A 17474-nucleotide genomic window follows, 5' to 3' on the forward strand; every position below is an offset into this window, starting at 1 on the left:
GTCTGATTCAATCTGAAAGGGAAGGGCCAAGAAAAACCCCTAACAGTCTCTCATTTCCAAATACAAATAGGTGAGCAGACACTCACTCTGATATTTAAGGGTTAATAATGACACAGGAAAAGAAAACGGCATTTTCCCCCTTAAAATTCCTGCTCTTAGGTATTCAGGCTGATTTACATTTTACGTAATCTGATGGCTCAATCAGGAAGTGAGAATTTTAAGTGCGTGAGTTATGGATGGGAGGAATCATGTGACCCATAGCAAAGAAAATTATGCAGCAGATGAGCATGCTAAGAAAAATAAACTAAGCAGTTTAAAAATAGTGTTTTGGGGATATATCGACCCAGGAATATCCTACGGCTTTTGAGAACTAATAATTCATTTGAACGCCTCAAAAAATAAATCCCCAGGACTGTTTTAAAAAATATTACAAGACCCAAGTAATGCACGGTGAGACAATAAAGTTTAATTATCCAAGAAACTGTTTCCCTTAAGTTCATATCCATTCAAGGTTTATGTTAAAACATGGTTATGTTATTTTTCATCATTATTTAAAGATCAGGCAATATGTAATATAATCAAACAAAACACAGATTGCAGCAGTGATGTTTACTTAAGCTTTATTTGTATATATAGTGCATGGGTTCCTGGAGCACAAAAAAGAAAGTTGCTCAGATTTATCCAGACCTCACATAAGTTTATAGATTTCAAGTAGTCACTGTATTTTATTACAGCAAATACATTCTTCAAGAGGAAAATATTAAGGCCATAGAAGCTTTCACCTTAGCTATCTAAGCTTGTACTAGGTCATCATTAAATAGTATCTGTATCATTCTTATGTGTTCTGTAAGTTATGCCACAAATACCAGACCAAGTACACTCAGTCTAGAAACAAAAAAGTGGGAGACAAAGGTTGAAACATTCTAATAGGTGTCATGGGCTGATAGATGACTTTATATTACAAAGCTACTTAAGACAATTCTACTTTTCTAGAATACAATACATTAATATAAACACTTGAAATTCAAAAGATTTGGCCTGTGGCTCCTTTTTTTCTCGATGCAATTCTTGTTAATATGTTAGTAAGTAATAATTTATTGATACCAATAATAGAAAATTAACATGGTGAGAGCAGGTATATCTCATGGCCTTTACTTTTATCAATGCTTAATACCAAAATACTATTCATATCTTTATTTTAGCCTATTAAAAAAAATTATGCCACAGCTCTGGGCAAGTGGCAGGGTGGGGCCAGTGACAGGAATCAGTTCTGGGTATTTCTTGATTCCTAGCTCATCTTCCTTAAATTCTTAAACACAAGAGGTAGCTGGCGGTAAGAAGAGACTGTTAGGAAAGACAGAAACCTTTCAGAAGGGAAGCTTAAGGTAGATTAAGAAAAGTTAGGGAAGCTGAGAAGCACACAGTCTTCCAGATGGAGTATTACATGACATCCGTCATCATCTTACTAAACTTGGTATCATATTTGTTGACTGAATTAAGGAAAGATGAACTAGTTACCAAGAAATACACTCAGCAGATTGATTCATGGCAAACCTAGCTCAGCCACTTACCTAGACTAGTTTATTTAGGATAAACCTCAGAGTATGTACTTCTCAACTCTTTTGTTTTATAAATGAATCTTGTGTCTGGGCTCAGCTGTCAGTCAACTATCTGCATAATACAGCAAAGTCTCTTGACTTCTCTAATTTCCTGAAATATCAAATTGTTACCTTTTGAGAGATGTTGTACTCTTTATTCAGATCACAAAAAGAGTAATCAGTAAATGAATCTCTGAGTAATCAGGACCAGTTTTATTTCATTCCTGCAACTATACCACTAATCAGAAAATTAAAGAAGTTAAGAGACTTTGCTATGTCACAGAGATAGGTGAGTGAACTGAAAGCAGACCCAAGATTTTGGACTTTCCTAGGCTAGGACTCTTTTTCACCATGTGCTGCCTTACAACTGTCACCTGAGGTTTGAGTAACTCTCCAACTAGCCAAGCCCTGGCTATTTATCCCAGTCATGGAAAAGTCAAACAGGACCCAGAGACCCTCGCTCTGTGACACCTTCTTCTTAACTCACAGGCCCACTGACCCTCACCGCTGTTGTGGGCTGCTCCCGCCAGCCTGTGCTGAGCCTCCTACCTCATCTGCGAGGAGACAGGGCAAGTTCCAGGCTGAGGGGAACGGCTTCTGAGATGGTTCCAGTCCCTCTTCCTGGCTCGTTCCTTCCACTGGTACGCACGGCTTCCTCATTTCTCCTAATGGTAAAATCAAGGCACTGAAATAAGAAAAATCACTTGTTTTGGTTCATGTCACAGCTATACTGGATTCTGAATAAACACAAGAACCAGATAATATTCTAGAAAAAGTAAAATTAACTCCTACTTGATAAGATTCACCAAAATTAATTCTGTGGCGATTAAAGAGTTAAATATAAAAGAAAAAAAGGAAGAAAACTAAATTAGTGGAAAATTATTTCTGAATTTGGAATGCAAAAAGAAGATTTAGCTTTATAGAAGCAATGAAAAAAGTAACAAAAGGCAAGGTAATCCAACTGCAACAAAATGTAAAACCCCTATATGTCAAAAAACAGCAAACAGAATTGAAAGGTGAGCAAAAAATAGGCCAGATGTGTTGGCTCACACCTGTAATCCCACCACTCTGGGAGGTTGAGGCAGGAGGATTGCTCAAGGCTCGGAGACCAGCCTGGGGCAACATAGTGAGACCCTGTTCCTACAAAAAACTTAAAAACTAGCAAGGCATGGTGGCACGTATGTGTGGTCCTAGCAGAGGCTAGGGCTGGAGGATCACTTGAGCCCAGGAGTTCCAGGCTGCAGTGAGCTATGGTTGCACCACTGCATTCCAGCCCGGGTGACAGAGGGAGGCATTGTCTCTCAATAAAAAGGTAAGCAAAAAATAAAATAGCTGTAACAGGATAATATTCTTTATAGTATTTGAATGTAAAAGGTAAAATGTAATAACAGACAATTAACACAAAAATATGAAAGGCCAATTAATATGAAAAAAAAATGCTCAACTTCATGAGCAAACACCGAAATTCATTTCACCAGTCACAAAGATGGACAACAACAAAAAAAAAGAAAGCTCATGAAGTGAGGTGAGACAACCATTTCAGGAAATCAGCAATATATGTATTTTTTCAGCCTTAAAACTGTTTCAACTCCTAAGATGTTTATACATATCTCCTAAGGAAATAATCACAGATACATAGGAAGATAATTATACAAGGACATACTTAGCAAAAGCATAAAATTGGGAACAACTTGAACATCCAAAGGTGGAATGGAGCATGTGACTAACCAGATCACAGTAAAAATTCATATGCTTAAATCATGATTTCTGGAGAATGCTTCATGATATTGGAAATAACAAAAGATAATGTTGAGTGCAAATGCTGAATATAAAATCATATGTAAACATGATACTAATGTTGCCAGGTAAGATAGAAAGTGAGAAGAAGGGAGGGACAAGGTGGTCTCAAGACTGGATTAGGATACATTAAAAAAGCTTAAAAAGGGCAGACAAAGACATTAGATTTTTTATTACTTCTTTATAATCTTGAGATGGTTGGCATTTTCTGTAAGTAATATTTTTATAACTGGAAAAATTCTATTTATGCTAATTACCACCCTCTAAATATTTCTCAGCTATATAAAATCATGAAAATATTTGCAAATACTTTTTAACAAGAAATTTCTTTTTTTTTTGAGATGGGGTCCTCCTTCAGGGGGAGTGCAATGGTACAATCATAGCTCACTGTAACCTCAAACTCCTGGGCTCAAACTATCCTCCCACCTCAATCTCCCAGCTACTCAGGTATGAACTACCACACCCGGCCAGAAATTCTTATATTTATTATTAAATGCAAAGAAGAAAGGGCAAAACAATATGATCTTTACTATGTAAAAATTTACATGAAAGAGACTGGAAGCCTATGCATCAGAATGTTAATAGCTGCTGCTTTCAGGTAGTGCCATTGTGTGTAATATTTTTCTACACCTTACAAGTTTTCTACGATTGTCATGTATTGTTTTCATAATAAGAAACAGATAACAGTATCACAATTAGAGGACTGATACATCAAGAAGCTGCTATTATCAACAGTTAAATTTCAAAATACAGAGTATCAATAGCTACAAAAATCTGCCATATGACCAAGAGATTTTCTTTTTTAATTTAGGAACCACTGGTATACCTTCAGAAAATCGCAGGAATTGGTGTGTGTGTAGGAGGTGGTAATGAATCATATTTTTTCAGCTGTCAAACTGTTTTCTCCAGGCTGCAGTTCTGTGAGGGTCCAACAGAAGTATGAGAACCTCGATAGTAGGGACATTGCCAGAAAAATGGCCCAAAGGTCGATGGGGGGAGGAACACGAAATGATCAAAAGAGTAAGGCAAGAGTCCATGAAAACAGAAGCGTCAATAGAGAAGGATCAATAACTCATTTGATCCAAAGGAACTGAACGCAAGAACTAAAACAGGTATTTGTACACCCACGTCCCTAACAGCATTATTCACAACAGCCAAAACGTGGGAGCAACCTGTGTCTGTCAACCCGTGTCCATCACATGGATATATAAAATGTGGTATCTCTACACGGTGGAATATTATTTGGCCTTAAAAAGCAAAGAAACCATGTCAATGCTACAATGTTGTTGTAATCCTACAACATTAGATAAACCTTGAGGACACTGTGCTTAAGTGAAATAAGCCAGTCACAAAAGGACAAACACTGTAGGGTTTCACTTATCTGAGGTACCTAGAATAGCCAAATTCAAAGAAATGGAAAGTACGATGGTGGCTGCGGTGGGGCTGGGGGGAGGAGAGAATGGGGAGTTGTTGTTTAATGAGGACAGAGTTTGTTTTGCAAGATGAAAAGATTTCAGAGATGGATGATGGTGATGGGTGCACAACAATGTGAATGTATTTAATGCCAATGACCTGTGTACTTAAACACGGTTAAGATGGTAATTTTTCTGTTATATATTTTACCACAATTAAAATATATACAGATATATTTTAGGTATCTGTATTTACATATAGATATAGTCTTATCTGTATATATGTGCGTATATACATATTTCATCTATAAATATATGAAAGAAAGAAAGAAATCACCAGAATTAGAAGTCCTGAATAAGTTTCCGATCTGGCATGCGAGAAAGGTTTAAGGATTATTTCTGAGACTAAATTCTTTAAATATAATTATAGAAGTCAGCTCAGAAGTGAAAATCCAGATCAAAAGTGAAAATAAGAAGGGATACTGTGTTTAATTTGAACATAATATACCGAACTTCTTTGTGGTTTTTTTTGAGACCCTCTCATAATAGCCAGCTCGGAAAAATTCCCCACAACTAGGAAAGAACCTACAAATCCAAGCAACATGATGACATTTTCTCATCAACTAACAGGAAAAAAACATAAGCATAAGGGAAACTCTGAGTGTCCTTAAAATGTACTCGATACCCATTTCATGCTATTACCACAGATGTAAAGAATTCTAGAGCTGGGCAGAAGCTCAGAGATAGAACTGTTCCAGGATTTAGATATCTAGAGAGGTTTCCCCAAGTTCACTGAGAAATGCCAGATTTAAAGACAGGCCCCTGGGGAAGAGTTCTATTTTGTTTGTTGTGTTTTATTTAATTAATTAATTTATTTTGAGATAGAGTTTCTCTCTTGTTGAACAGGCTGGAGTACAATGGTGCGATCTCGGCTCACTGCAACCTCTGCCTCCTCCATTCAAGCAATTCTCCTGCCTCAGCCTCCCACGTAGCTGGGATTACAGGCACCCGCCACCACGCCCAGCTAATTTTTGTATTTTTAGTAGAGACAGGGTTTCACCATGTTGGCCAGGCTGGTCTCGAACTCCTGACTTCAGGTGATCCACCCACCTCGGCCTCCCAAAGTGCTGGGATTACAGGCATGAGCCACCACGCTTGGCCATGTTTTATTTTTTTTAAAGAGGTGGCTATTTAAAGGTAAGAAAGCAAAGCGTAATTGGAATGCTCTTTCTACAAGTTATTTGATTCATTAATTTTGTTCAAAAAATACTTGAGTACATCTTATATAACTCTGCCAGGCACTGGGCTAGGTGCTGGATGATGAACAATATTTCATCATCCTTCCTGTAGCAAACTGGCAATTACAATGTAAAGGAGGCACACAGTGCTATTAGTACACATAAGAGGGAGCTCTAATCTGGTCTAGCTAGATTGGTTGAGGACAGCAACCTGGAAGTAGTGGTATTTTTAATAATAGTAATCACTGTTATCACAGCAAGCTTTACTGACCATCATTACAGGTCAGCTAGGGCTTTAAGCACTTTCTGTGCATGAATTAATTTAATCTTCCCTACAATCCTGTAAAGTAGACTCTTACTGATGAGGAAATGGAGGCACGGAGAGGTCACACAGCTCTTAAGTAGTGAAGACAGACCAGATTGCATGCTTTTTCAAAATCTGCTTTTAGGGAAACCCAAAGACAAGACAGGAATGAAACTTAAGGATCAGAACGTTCAGGAAAGAATTGAGATCCTCTGAATAAGTAAACAGGGAGAAATAGGGTAGGGTTACTACAGATGGGAGAGGCTGAGGAAGGATGGAAGGGATACAAAGCCCATGACCAAGAGCTCTGGGGCAGGAGTGGCTGATTTACATTTGGGATTTTCATAAAGTTCTGCAGAGTGCAAAATAACTCTCTTCTCCAGCTCCCCATAAACTTGTTAGTGCCGTGATGACCTGGTTATGCACAGGCTAGAACATGTGGCTCTGCAGAGGCCCCCATCCATCTGGGTACAGGACATTTAACAAATGGGTAAGAATTAAAGCAGGGAAGGAGAAGGATGAGGATGCTTTTAGAAGCATCGCCCAGAAAGAAGTCAGAGAATGGATCAGGGGAAATTTAGCAGGGAGAGAGTTGCTAATCCATTAATACAGGTAAAAGGTAATGGTGACCAAGAAGAAGGACATGACAGATAGATAAAGTAGATGGGTTTGACGATTGTTGATAAGTAGAATTTTGACCAGAGTTGCCTTCCTACTGGATTCTGAAGGTAAGGAGAAAGGATCAATAGATCACAGGTTTTAAGCTTAGGTATTTGGATCAATTTGGAACCTCTTGGATATGAGGTGCCAACAAGATATCCAAGTGCAGATGCCCAGTGGGCACTGGAATATCAGTAGGGAGCTTAGAGATGGATAGAAAGAATCTGAAAAGGGCAATGAGAAGGAAAAGCAAGAAGGGTAGGGTGAGTCTTCAAAGGCCACGGAGGAGAACACATCAAACCCTGCTCACCACTGAGAGGTTGAGGAAGACAAGAATCCAAATGCATCTGACAAACGTGGCCCACAGGAAAGAGAGGAGGGAAGCTACTGGTTTTGGCTAGAGCAGAATCCACTCGGTCACTGGTGCAAAAGCCAGACTGGAGCAGCCTGAGGGGTGGGCAGGAGTGAGGACAGGGAGAGAGTAACTAGAGACAATTCTTCCAAAAGGCTGGCCCTGGCAGGAGAAGTGAATGGAGAGGTAATGAAAGGCAGGGTGATACTGAAGGCCTGTGTTGTTTAAAATGGGAAAGACTTAAGCAGGTTTCAGTGCTCGCAGGACAGTCAGTGGGGAATAAAAAGTACATGGTCAGAGAGAGAAAGTCTTTGAGAAGGTGAGAGGGAAGGGCATGGAGTTCAGGGCCTTGGGCACGAGGAAGGACTCCCCTTGCACTGAAACAGGAGGCAAGGAAAGCCAGGCAGGCACAGATGGGGAATGCTGATTCACAGTGAGAACCTGAGTGAGTCCACCTTCTGGCCTCTCTTCCCTCTGTGACACCGGAGGGATGGACAGTTACTGAGAGTACGTAGTGAGATGCAGGAGGTGGAGAGTGGGCAGTGTGTGCAGAGCCACTGGGAGATGCAAGGGCACTGGGATGGCATGGATCAGCCGCTGGAGAGTGGAAAGCTGCCTCCTCAAGTGTGTTTCTCCCGCCTGCCAAGTCATGGGCGCCACATCCCAGTCCTCTATGCGTCTGTGGCATCTATCAAACAACACTAAGAACATAAACAAAACCGTGACTACGCTGAGCAGGCCTTGTGAGGAGTTGCATCTTCCACACAGTGAGATCCAGGAAGTCACTGTAGTAAATGACATCAATTTTCTGTAGGCCTTCACCGCATATGTACAGCAAAGACAATGGTCTACACAGAACACGATGACCCTCCTGTGACAACGTGCAGCACAATCCCTCTTCATTCTACAGTCAAACCCAGTCTGTGCAACCCAAACAGGATTTTGACGGAAATGACATCATTAGTAACAGACCTTCATGTTTGGTCTGAGCCAGATTTTGTTTCTGGCGCTGTCAACCTACTAAATGTGGGCAGGTGATCACAGTTCAGGCTCTTCCTGCCTGCCCGAGTGGTGGTGGGAAGCTGAGTGGGGAAAGGCCTGTCCTGGCCACTTCTCCCAGGCTCGGCTCTCATTCCCGCTTTTGCCAGGAAACTGCTAGAGAAAGCAGAAACAGAGGCCAGGAGCTGAGCACAAAGATACAAGTCCAAACACAGGCTTGGGAAGGTGGTATTTCAAATGAGTGGAGAGGACGACGTAAACTTGAAATGCGTCTTTCCTTGTAAAGTCCTTCTGTAGAGACAAATAATTCTGGTAACGAATATGAAGCATCCCTGGTTATTTTCAGGGCACGCATCTCCCAAGCAGCTCAAAAGAAAACCCTTTAATTCTGTATCCTTTTGAGAGAATGGGAATTAATAACAAAACGTGACCGAGTCAGCCAACTGGGGAGTCTATTATGAAGAGTGAGACAGCTGAATCACAGAAGAGTGGAATGCCCTTTTGCTTTATATGTTTTTCCTTTACGAATTCCTTTTTTGGTGTTCTTTTATTATAAAGTTAATATATTATTACCAGCCAGCAGTTACATAGTGCTCACTATGAACCAGGCACAGCTCTAAGCCTTTTGTATACTTTAACCCAAACCATGAGGCAGGTACCTCTTATTCTCCCCATTTAGGGGGAGACACAGGAGCATGGATTCCTTTGCCTGTGTTGAGTAGCAGAGTTGGTATTCCAATCCAGGCAGCCCAGCCTCAGAGTCCCGCACTAATCACTTCCCTACACCACCACACCATGAAAGCACCAAATTCAAAGTCCTAAAATGTAGGGTGTCAAAAGAGAGCATCACCATTTATTCTACCTTTCTAACAGAATAATTTGGGTGCATTTCCTACTCTCTTCAGCCTTTGGTATCCAAATCAAGGAATTTTTTAAAAGAAATAAAGTTCTATATTCAAATAAACATGCTCAACCAAACCATTTACAAAAACCTTTCCAGGTAGAGATTCTACTCATAGACAAGGCTTGTTTAAAATCAGATCTACTTTTGCATACAATATACTTGTTATTAAAATAATTTTTTCCTTTACAAGCATCTTTACATCATGAAAAATGTCTTTCTTAAAGAGTATTTATTTTTTGTCTGGCCCACATTTCATTATAATGAGTTCCAAATCACTCAGTTTTGAATCCACACATATCCAACTTTTCAGATAAGAAAAGTAAGTTAATTTTGTTCTTCTTGAAGTTGCCTGCAGGCTCAGGCTAGATCTCACTTTTTATGGTCTATTTCTGGGCAGATAAGAACATCACATTTAACATGGGAATGTTGGAACTTCTGGAGGCTTCAGCAGGGTTAGCTTCATTAAACAAGCAAAAAATGCCTCCCACCACATACAGCTTCCATCAGTGATCTTTGACATAAATGTTTCATGATATAGAAGTTAAAGAGTATGACAGTCACTTGAGGCTTGACCAATGTGAACTGTTATTTCCTAGACTTGAGTGCATGCCGCATGTGGGCTATACAAACATTCTTCAAGTTCCTTTGAAATAGACCCATACATATATGGAAAACTGATTTTCAAGAAAGGCGCCAAAGCAATTCAATGGAAAAAGGAAAGTCTTTCCAACAATCCATGTTAGAACAACTGGGAAAATGTATGCAAAAATATGAACCTTGACTTCTACTTATCCCCATATACAAAAATCAACTGGAGATAGATCATAAACTAAAGCATAAAAGCTAAAGCTGTAAGTCTTCTAATAGAAAGCACAGGGAAATATCTGGACAATCCTGGGGAGGCAATGGGCACTTAGGAAACAAAAAAAAACAGATAATATAGAAACTTTTTAATTTTTAAAAAAATATTTTATTTTTTTTGTAGAGAGACGAGGTCTTGCTATGTTACCCAGGCTGCTCTCAAACTCCTGGGCTCAAGCGATCCTCCCCTGCCTTGGTCTCCCAAAGGAAAAACATTTTTGATCAATGAAATTATTTCACAATTAAAACCTTCTGCTCATCAAAAGACACTTTTAAAAAACAGGAGATAGACCACAGACTGGGAGAATATTTACATTATAAACTTCTGACAAGAATACTTTATTCAGGATATGTATAACATTCCTACCAACCAAAATAATAGAAAGACAATCCAATTTTAAAACAGTCAAAAGACAGACTCAAATGACTTGAACAGACACTTCAAAAGAGAAGATACACAAATGGCCAATAAGTATATGTGATTCATCAAGAAAATGCAAATTGAAAATGACAATGAGCTACTACTTCATATCCAAGAGAACGGCCGTAAGTAGAAAAACCAGCAATATACAATGTTAAGATACTGGGTCACCTGGAACTTTCGTAAATTGCTTGTTGGAGTGTAAAATGGTACAGTTACTTTGGAAAATGACTTGGCAGTTTCTTACAGAGGTAAACATACACCTACTGTATGGTGCAGCAATTAAACCTAAAAAAGGGTGACAGTGGGCCGGGCGTGGTGGCTCACACCTGTAATCCCAGTACTTTGAGAGGCTGAGGTGGGTGGATCACTCGAGGTCAGGAGTTCAAGACCAGCCTGGCCAAAATGGTGAAACCCCCATTTCTACTAACATTTTAAAAATTAGCCAGGTGTGGTGGTGCGCGCCTGTAGTCCTAGCTACTCAGAAGGCTGAGGCAGGAGAATTGCTTAAGCCTAGGAGGCAGAGGTTGCAGTGAGCTGAGATTGCCCCACTGCAGCTCAGCCTGGGCGACAGAGTGGGACTGTCTCAGAAAAAAAAAAAAAAAAAAAAGGAAGAAAAGAAAAAGGAAAAAAAAAGAGTAAGAATGAGAGAAAACTCATTCACAGCAGCTTAATATTCATCATAGCCAAAAGGGGGAAACAATCAAAATGTCAGTCAACAAGAGAACAGAGGTTAAAATTGGGTATATTCATACAATGGAATACTACCCAGCAATAGAGGAAGAATGATGCAGACAACAATATAAAACTGTTGGGTGAAAAAAAAAGTCAAACGCAAAAGAGTATATACTGTATGATTCCACTGAGAGGAAGCTCAAGAACAAGACTGCAATGATAGAAAGCAGAAAGTTTTTGTCAGGGAGGGTAGGGAATGACTGAGGCAAGAGGAAACCTGGTGATGGAAATGTTCTCTCTCTTAACTGGGGTTTGGGAACAGGAGTACACTGAATGTCTGTGCATTTCACTGCATGTAAATTTTACATCCATTAAAATGGAGGGATGGTAGGACTTCCTTAATTGTCTTAACATCCCCATGTCCTGAAGAATGCGATTTGATTTGCACACTTAGATCCCATCAAATGGGGCCTATATCTGAATTACTTCAATTCACAACTAGCCATGGCTGTCTCTTCTCTGGGGGACCATCCATACAAGGTATTTCCTTCAGAGGAAAAGAAAGAATTTGCTGGTTCTCTTCTCATTCAACAGTAATAGCCAACCAATATGCCAGGTCCCAGAACCAGTGTGGGAGTGTTCTACATTCTTGCAGTCACAGAATATCTTTTTTAGGCCCACCATTTTTCAGCAGACATCTGACAATCCACACTCAGAAACATTCTTCATCTCTAGGAAGTTATACGAAATAGGAGAGAGAAAGAAGGTTTGGAAAGGGGGTGTTTGGCATAGGCTGATGATAGATGTTCTGGTCAATATCAGAAATAAAATCCCAAGTGTGTTCTGCTTGCCTGGGAGTTCACTCCCTCAGAGCTAAGTACATTTCACTACTCACCATCTCTGCTTCCAAGGGCACGGCCTCAGAGGACCTGCTCTTTGATCTAGAACTGTACAGGAAGCTCCAAGCTAGTAAACAACTTACAGGGGTACAGAGGTCAGATAGGAGAAGGCCCTTATGACCCTTACTATCTTCAGTTGTCTCTAAGCAGCTACATAAAAAATAGCTAACATCCGTCAGTATTGCTTTGCAAATTTTAGAGGTAGATTTTAGCCTCCTAGTATTGTACTAGAAATGAGGCTAGGCCTGAGAAGAACCTAAAGGTTCCATCATGTTGCAGTAATTGGCCCTAACTGTGGATCTCCAGGGATTTTTCACAAAGAAACTGCTTCCCAAGTAAAATGAGGGAAGTGTGAGATGGAAACATCAATTCAGGCTTTCTTCTGACACAAATGGATACCACTTATGTCACAGAAGTTACAGAACTAATTAGTCAACATCTTACTTTTCCCATCTTCACAGTGTCTGCTGTACACTTTCAGGACTGACCTGACAAACATGACAAAGGGATAATTAATAAGGGTTTGGAGTTTTTTTCCACAAAGGAGATGGGAAAGGAGAATCTGAATTGCTTCTTGTAAGAAAAAGAAGAGTGAGTATGAGGGTCTATGCCCCAAGAAATAAATAGTACAGAAGGGAAGAATAGGAGATTCTCTCAGAAGCTCTTATACTAAAGGGCAGGGAAAAAATTAAGCAGGCATATCCAAATTTAATTTATATTAAGATCAGGAACAAGTACCACTACTTAAAGATTTTTTTAAATGACTAAGTTGTATGTTTTACAAGATGCAACTTTCTTTGAGCAACAAAGCTAAAAGATCTTCTTACGGGGCTGTATGATTAATGGCTATGTCGTCACTGGTTGGAAAGCGTATCTTTCTATAATAATGTCAGCCCACTGTTTCCTCCCAACCCAGTAATTGTGAGGATTCGTTTTCCCAAACCCCAGTACCCACTGCAGTCATTGTGCTCCATCTAATCTTTTCCCTGGCTAAATGCCTGGCTAAAGGTATTCCCAATTGACTTGTTCAGATATACTTTTGACAAATCAACAGATGAAAGTACTTCTCCTTTCACGATGGCGGTCAGGGCACCTGGAAGACCCCACTACAATTATAAAAGGGGTATGTCCACCCACAACAACGACAACAACAACTTTCAAGGGCCTGAGACACTTCACCAAATGTCAGGAAGCCAGAAGGATGTGGGGAGAGCACTAAGCGATGAAACTGAGCAGAGGCAGCTTACAGCCCAGAGAGTTCTGAGCGGGTACGGCCGAGGCAGTGAATAGTTGATTGTATTCAGTTGGACCCCAAAGAGGCTGCAGACTCAGAAAAAGTATGAACTGTATGTGACAGAAGTGGCAAGAAAGGTAGAAAGGAGAAGAAGAATCAAAAAGTCTGGATATCAACAATTATTCCTTTCATGACTACGTCCTGTCTTTAAAAGAAAGAAGAAACCTTACAGCTTCCCCACTCCCGAGCGAAAATAAGAAAAGGGAGATGATTCTCTAAAAAAATTAAACAAATTGTCTAGTGAGGACCAAACAGCTAGTGTGGTGAAGAGAACCCCACAGTCAAGCCCTCCTCATTCTGACATCTAGCAGTTCTCCAGCAAGAGGGCTCATGGCGGCTGTGTGCACCCAGGCTGAAGCCTGCTAGAGGCAGGTGCTGTCATGCAGGACTTCTAGGCAGCCATAATGCCACTTCATTTTTAAAAAGAAGAGACAATCAAAAATAAATACACATTTTAAAAGTCTGCAACATGAAAGAGAAAAACTAAGATAAACAACAAAAAGACTCTGGAAGAAACAATATTAAGAGAAGACTTTTTTTTCTTAAAAAAAACTCAAAAAAAAAACACCCCAATTTATTAGTATTCCTGGAAATATTTGAGAATAATTACATGCACATAACAAGAACTACAACAACAAAAAAACGAGAACTACAAGAAAAAGCTCTATGAAATTAAAAATGCGAGCCTCAAATAACAATAGGGAACACTATGTGTGCACAGGCTTGAGTACCTTAACCTCACACTTGTATTTCTTTTTTTCTTTCTCTTTTCTTTTTTTCTTTTTTTTTTTCCCCCCTAAGACAGAGTCTTGTTCTGTTGCCTAGGCTGGAGTGCAGAAGCGTGATCTCGGCTCACTGCAACCTCCGCCTCCCAGGTTCAAGCAATTTTCCTTTCTCAGTCTCCCGAGTAGCTGGGATTACAGGTGTGCACCACCACGTGTGGCTAATTTTTGTATTTTTAGGAGGGATGGGTTTTTGCCATGTTGGCCAGGCTGGTCTCAAACTCCTGACCTCAAGTGCTCCACCCACCTCAGACTCCCGAAGTGCTGGGATTACAGACGTGAGCCACCGCACCCAGCTTTTGTATTTCTGATGATTTAATCTACCATATAGACAATACCTTACCTAGAATGTGTTATATCTTCCAGTACTGTCAACAGTTTGTAATGGCATATGTGGATTATGTTCATGACAAAGGGACAGTGCCACCATGTCCACTGTTCAAGAAAACCTGAGTCTGCTTTTAACTCCTCTGCAAGTTTACAGAAGTTTAATTCTCTCAATACCTGCCTGTCTTTTCTATAGAAGGGGAGTAACCAAAGGTCATAGATTTTTTGTTTTTGTTTTGTTATTCTGAGACAGAGTCTCACTCTGTCACCCAGGCTGGAGTGCAGCAGTGCGATCTTGGCTCACTGAAACTTCTGTCTCCCGGGTTCAAGCAATTCTCCTGCCTCAGCCTCCCAAGTAGCTGGGATTACAGGGGTGTGCCATCATACCCGGCTAATTTTTGTATTTTTAGTAGAGACAAGGTTTTGCCATGTTGGCCAGGCTGGTCTTGAACTCCTGACTTCAGGTGATCCGCCCACCATGGCCTCCCAAAATGCTGGGATTACAGGCGTAAGCCACTGTGCCCAGCCATGTTTTTTTGTTTGTTTGTTTGTTTGTTTGTTTTGAGACAGAGTCTTGCTCTGTCACCCAGGCTATAGTGTGATGGCGCGATCTCAGCTCACTATAACCTCCGCCTCCCGGGTTCAGGTGATTCTTCTGCCTCAGCCTCCCGAGTAGCTGGGATTCTAGGCACCTGCCACCATGCCCAGCTAATTTTAGTATTTTTAGTAGAAATGGGGTTTCACCATGTTGGCCACACTGGTCTCGAACTGCTGACCTCAGTGATCCACCTGCCTTGGCCTCCCAAAGTTCTGGGATTACAGGCATGAGACACTGCACCTGGCCCAGTCATGTTTTTAGAGTGACATATGAAAACTCCTAGAAAATATTAATACAGAAGAACTAGCTTAATATGAAGATTTCAAAATACTAGAACAAATTAATGAGATACATGTGAAATCCTCCCTGGGTAGCTTCATGAAGAAGATAAGCATCCCTCCTATCTGGGTAATTTGCATACCCTCCTTCCTTAAACATTGAGGCAGGGATTGGTTCATTGGTTCAAAACCCTACCTATTAGTCTCAAAGCCCTCTTTATATGACAAAAAAATTCTGTCATGTCCCATTTAGTACTCTAAAATCAAATTTTTGATAATATTAACTACTGTACATGCAGCTTTAAAACATGAATATCCTAAATGTAACATAAAAGATAATCTAAAAAAAGCAATGTATAACAAAAAATACTTAACATTTCATTATATAAATAATTTTCAGGTGCAGTTAACTATGTACTCAAATAGATGCTTGTAACTTATAAAGAACAAGTTTGTATTTAAGAGAAGTCAGATTAGAAGCTTTCCATATTAAAAGTGCAGGAAAATGAAAGAAGTAGTATAGATGGACCAGAGAATGACAATGAATCTATTCTGTGTATATTAAAAGCATGCAAAAATTATTTTGCATTTTCATGAAAAAATGGAATGAAGTCTAGGTTCAGCAAATTATAAACTGAGCCGTCCCTACCTGAATGTCCAACAGGACAGGTGAAAGTCATGTGCACCACGGGGCAATTCTTTATGTCTTTTCTACTGTGGGACATCAAGGTCTCTGGCTCTCACTCATGAAATATCCTTCATTAGGGCTGGGCACAGTGGCTTATGCCTGTAATCCCAGCACTTTGGGAGGCTGAGGCCGGTGGATCATCTGAGGTCAGGAGTTTGAGACCAGTCTGGCCAACATGGGGAAGCCCCATCTCTACCAAAAATACAAAAGTTAGCTGGGCATGGTGGCATGGGCCTGTAATCCCAGTTACTCATGAGGCTGCAGCAGGAGAGTCGCCTGAACTCAGGATGCAGAGGCTGCAGTGAGCCGAGATCGCACCACCGCACTCCAGTCTGGGCAACAGAGGGAGACTCCATCTCAAAAAAAAAAAAAAAAATCCTTCATTGTACCACCAAAACAGCCTCATAAATTTCCACTCTGTCACCTAGGGGGCAGTACTGCTTCTATGAGAACTCCTGACCAGATCATCTATGGGAGTTTCCTTTTAGTCTTCATCGTCCATCGCACTGAGAATCAAATCCTGTTGGACAAATCAGCAACATAGCTAGGAGGCACAGTAACTTAATATAAAAAAAGACTATGAAGAAATTAATTTAGGCTTATGCCATTAACTGTAGCCATATTCAACATAATTGCCTCTTTCTGAGTTCAGGATGATTGGTTACTCCACGTAGAACATGGAGTGGAAAGCTGTATCTTTGTGGCTTTTATTTAGATAGCACAAAATGAGCCTGATTTTTAAAATGTGAACATTCAAACCTGGCTAACTAATGATAAAAAAGGGAGTTTTTCATAGAACTCTACAACTCTCATTTCCTCAAAACAAGAATTAATGCATTCTTTCACATGCGGTCATTACAGGAAGGGGGGGTAGCCATTTACTGTAAATGCCTTTCTGATGCAATTCTACCACCTCTTTCAAAGACAGAATTCATCCAAGAAGCCTTAGTCACTTCTTCAAGAAAAATGCCACTGCACTGAATGTACACAGACTAAACCACATGCCTAAGAAAAAAGATGAGCTGATTCCACCATTAGAACACAGACTAAACCACATGCCTAAGGAAAAAAGATGAGCCGATTCCACCATTAGAACACAGATCGGGAGAAAAGTGGCAGAGAGAGCGAGCTCATAGCTTCTTTGTCAGAGCAGATTAAGTAGTACGTCTGAAAATCCGCCCTTTAATGTAACAATCATTGTTTCTTAAACCAAATGCTAACACAGATTTCCCCTCTGCCTAACTTTTAAAGTATACTTCCTAAAAATATAAGACCCCACTTCTAAGCCAGTAGCAATTGTGGTGATTTAAATTTTTAAAGTTTCATGCACAGAAAGAAAAATGGAATCTTTTAAAATTTGAAAATGAAACTATGTTTTGAAGAGGGT

At 40.1% G+C, this 17474-nt stretch overlaps 1 long non-coding RNA gene across 11 annotated transcripts in view; it reads right to left on the reverse strand.

Moving 5' to 3' along the window:
• LOC103226908 (uncharacterized) overlaps positions 1 to 17474 on the reverse strand; it is a 254714-nt gene that overhangs the window by 91063 nt on the left and 146177 nt on the right. For 7 of the 11 annotated variants that reach the window (XR_012090415.1, XR_012090414.1, XR_012090413.1 and 4 more), the window contains exon 5: positions 2148 to 2263. This is a non-coding gene — a long non-coding RNA (uncharacterized lncRNA). Of the gene's footprint in view, positions 1 to 603; positions 2284 to 17474 lie in introns of those variants that run through there. The other 4 variants (XR_495012.3, XR_005242310.2, XR_012090410.1 and 1 more) reach the window with 2 other exon arrangements.

Source organism: Chlorocebus sabaeus, chromosome 21, assembly GCF_047675955.1.
Source record: "Chlorocebus sabaeus isolate Y175 chromosome 21, mChlSab1.0.hap1, whole genome shotgun sequence".
Lineage (NCBI taxonomy): Eukaryota > Metazoa > Chordata > Mammalia > Primates > Cercopithecidae > Chlorocebus > Chlorocebus sabaeus.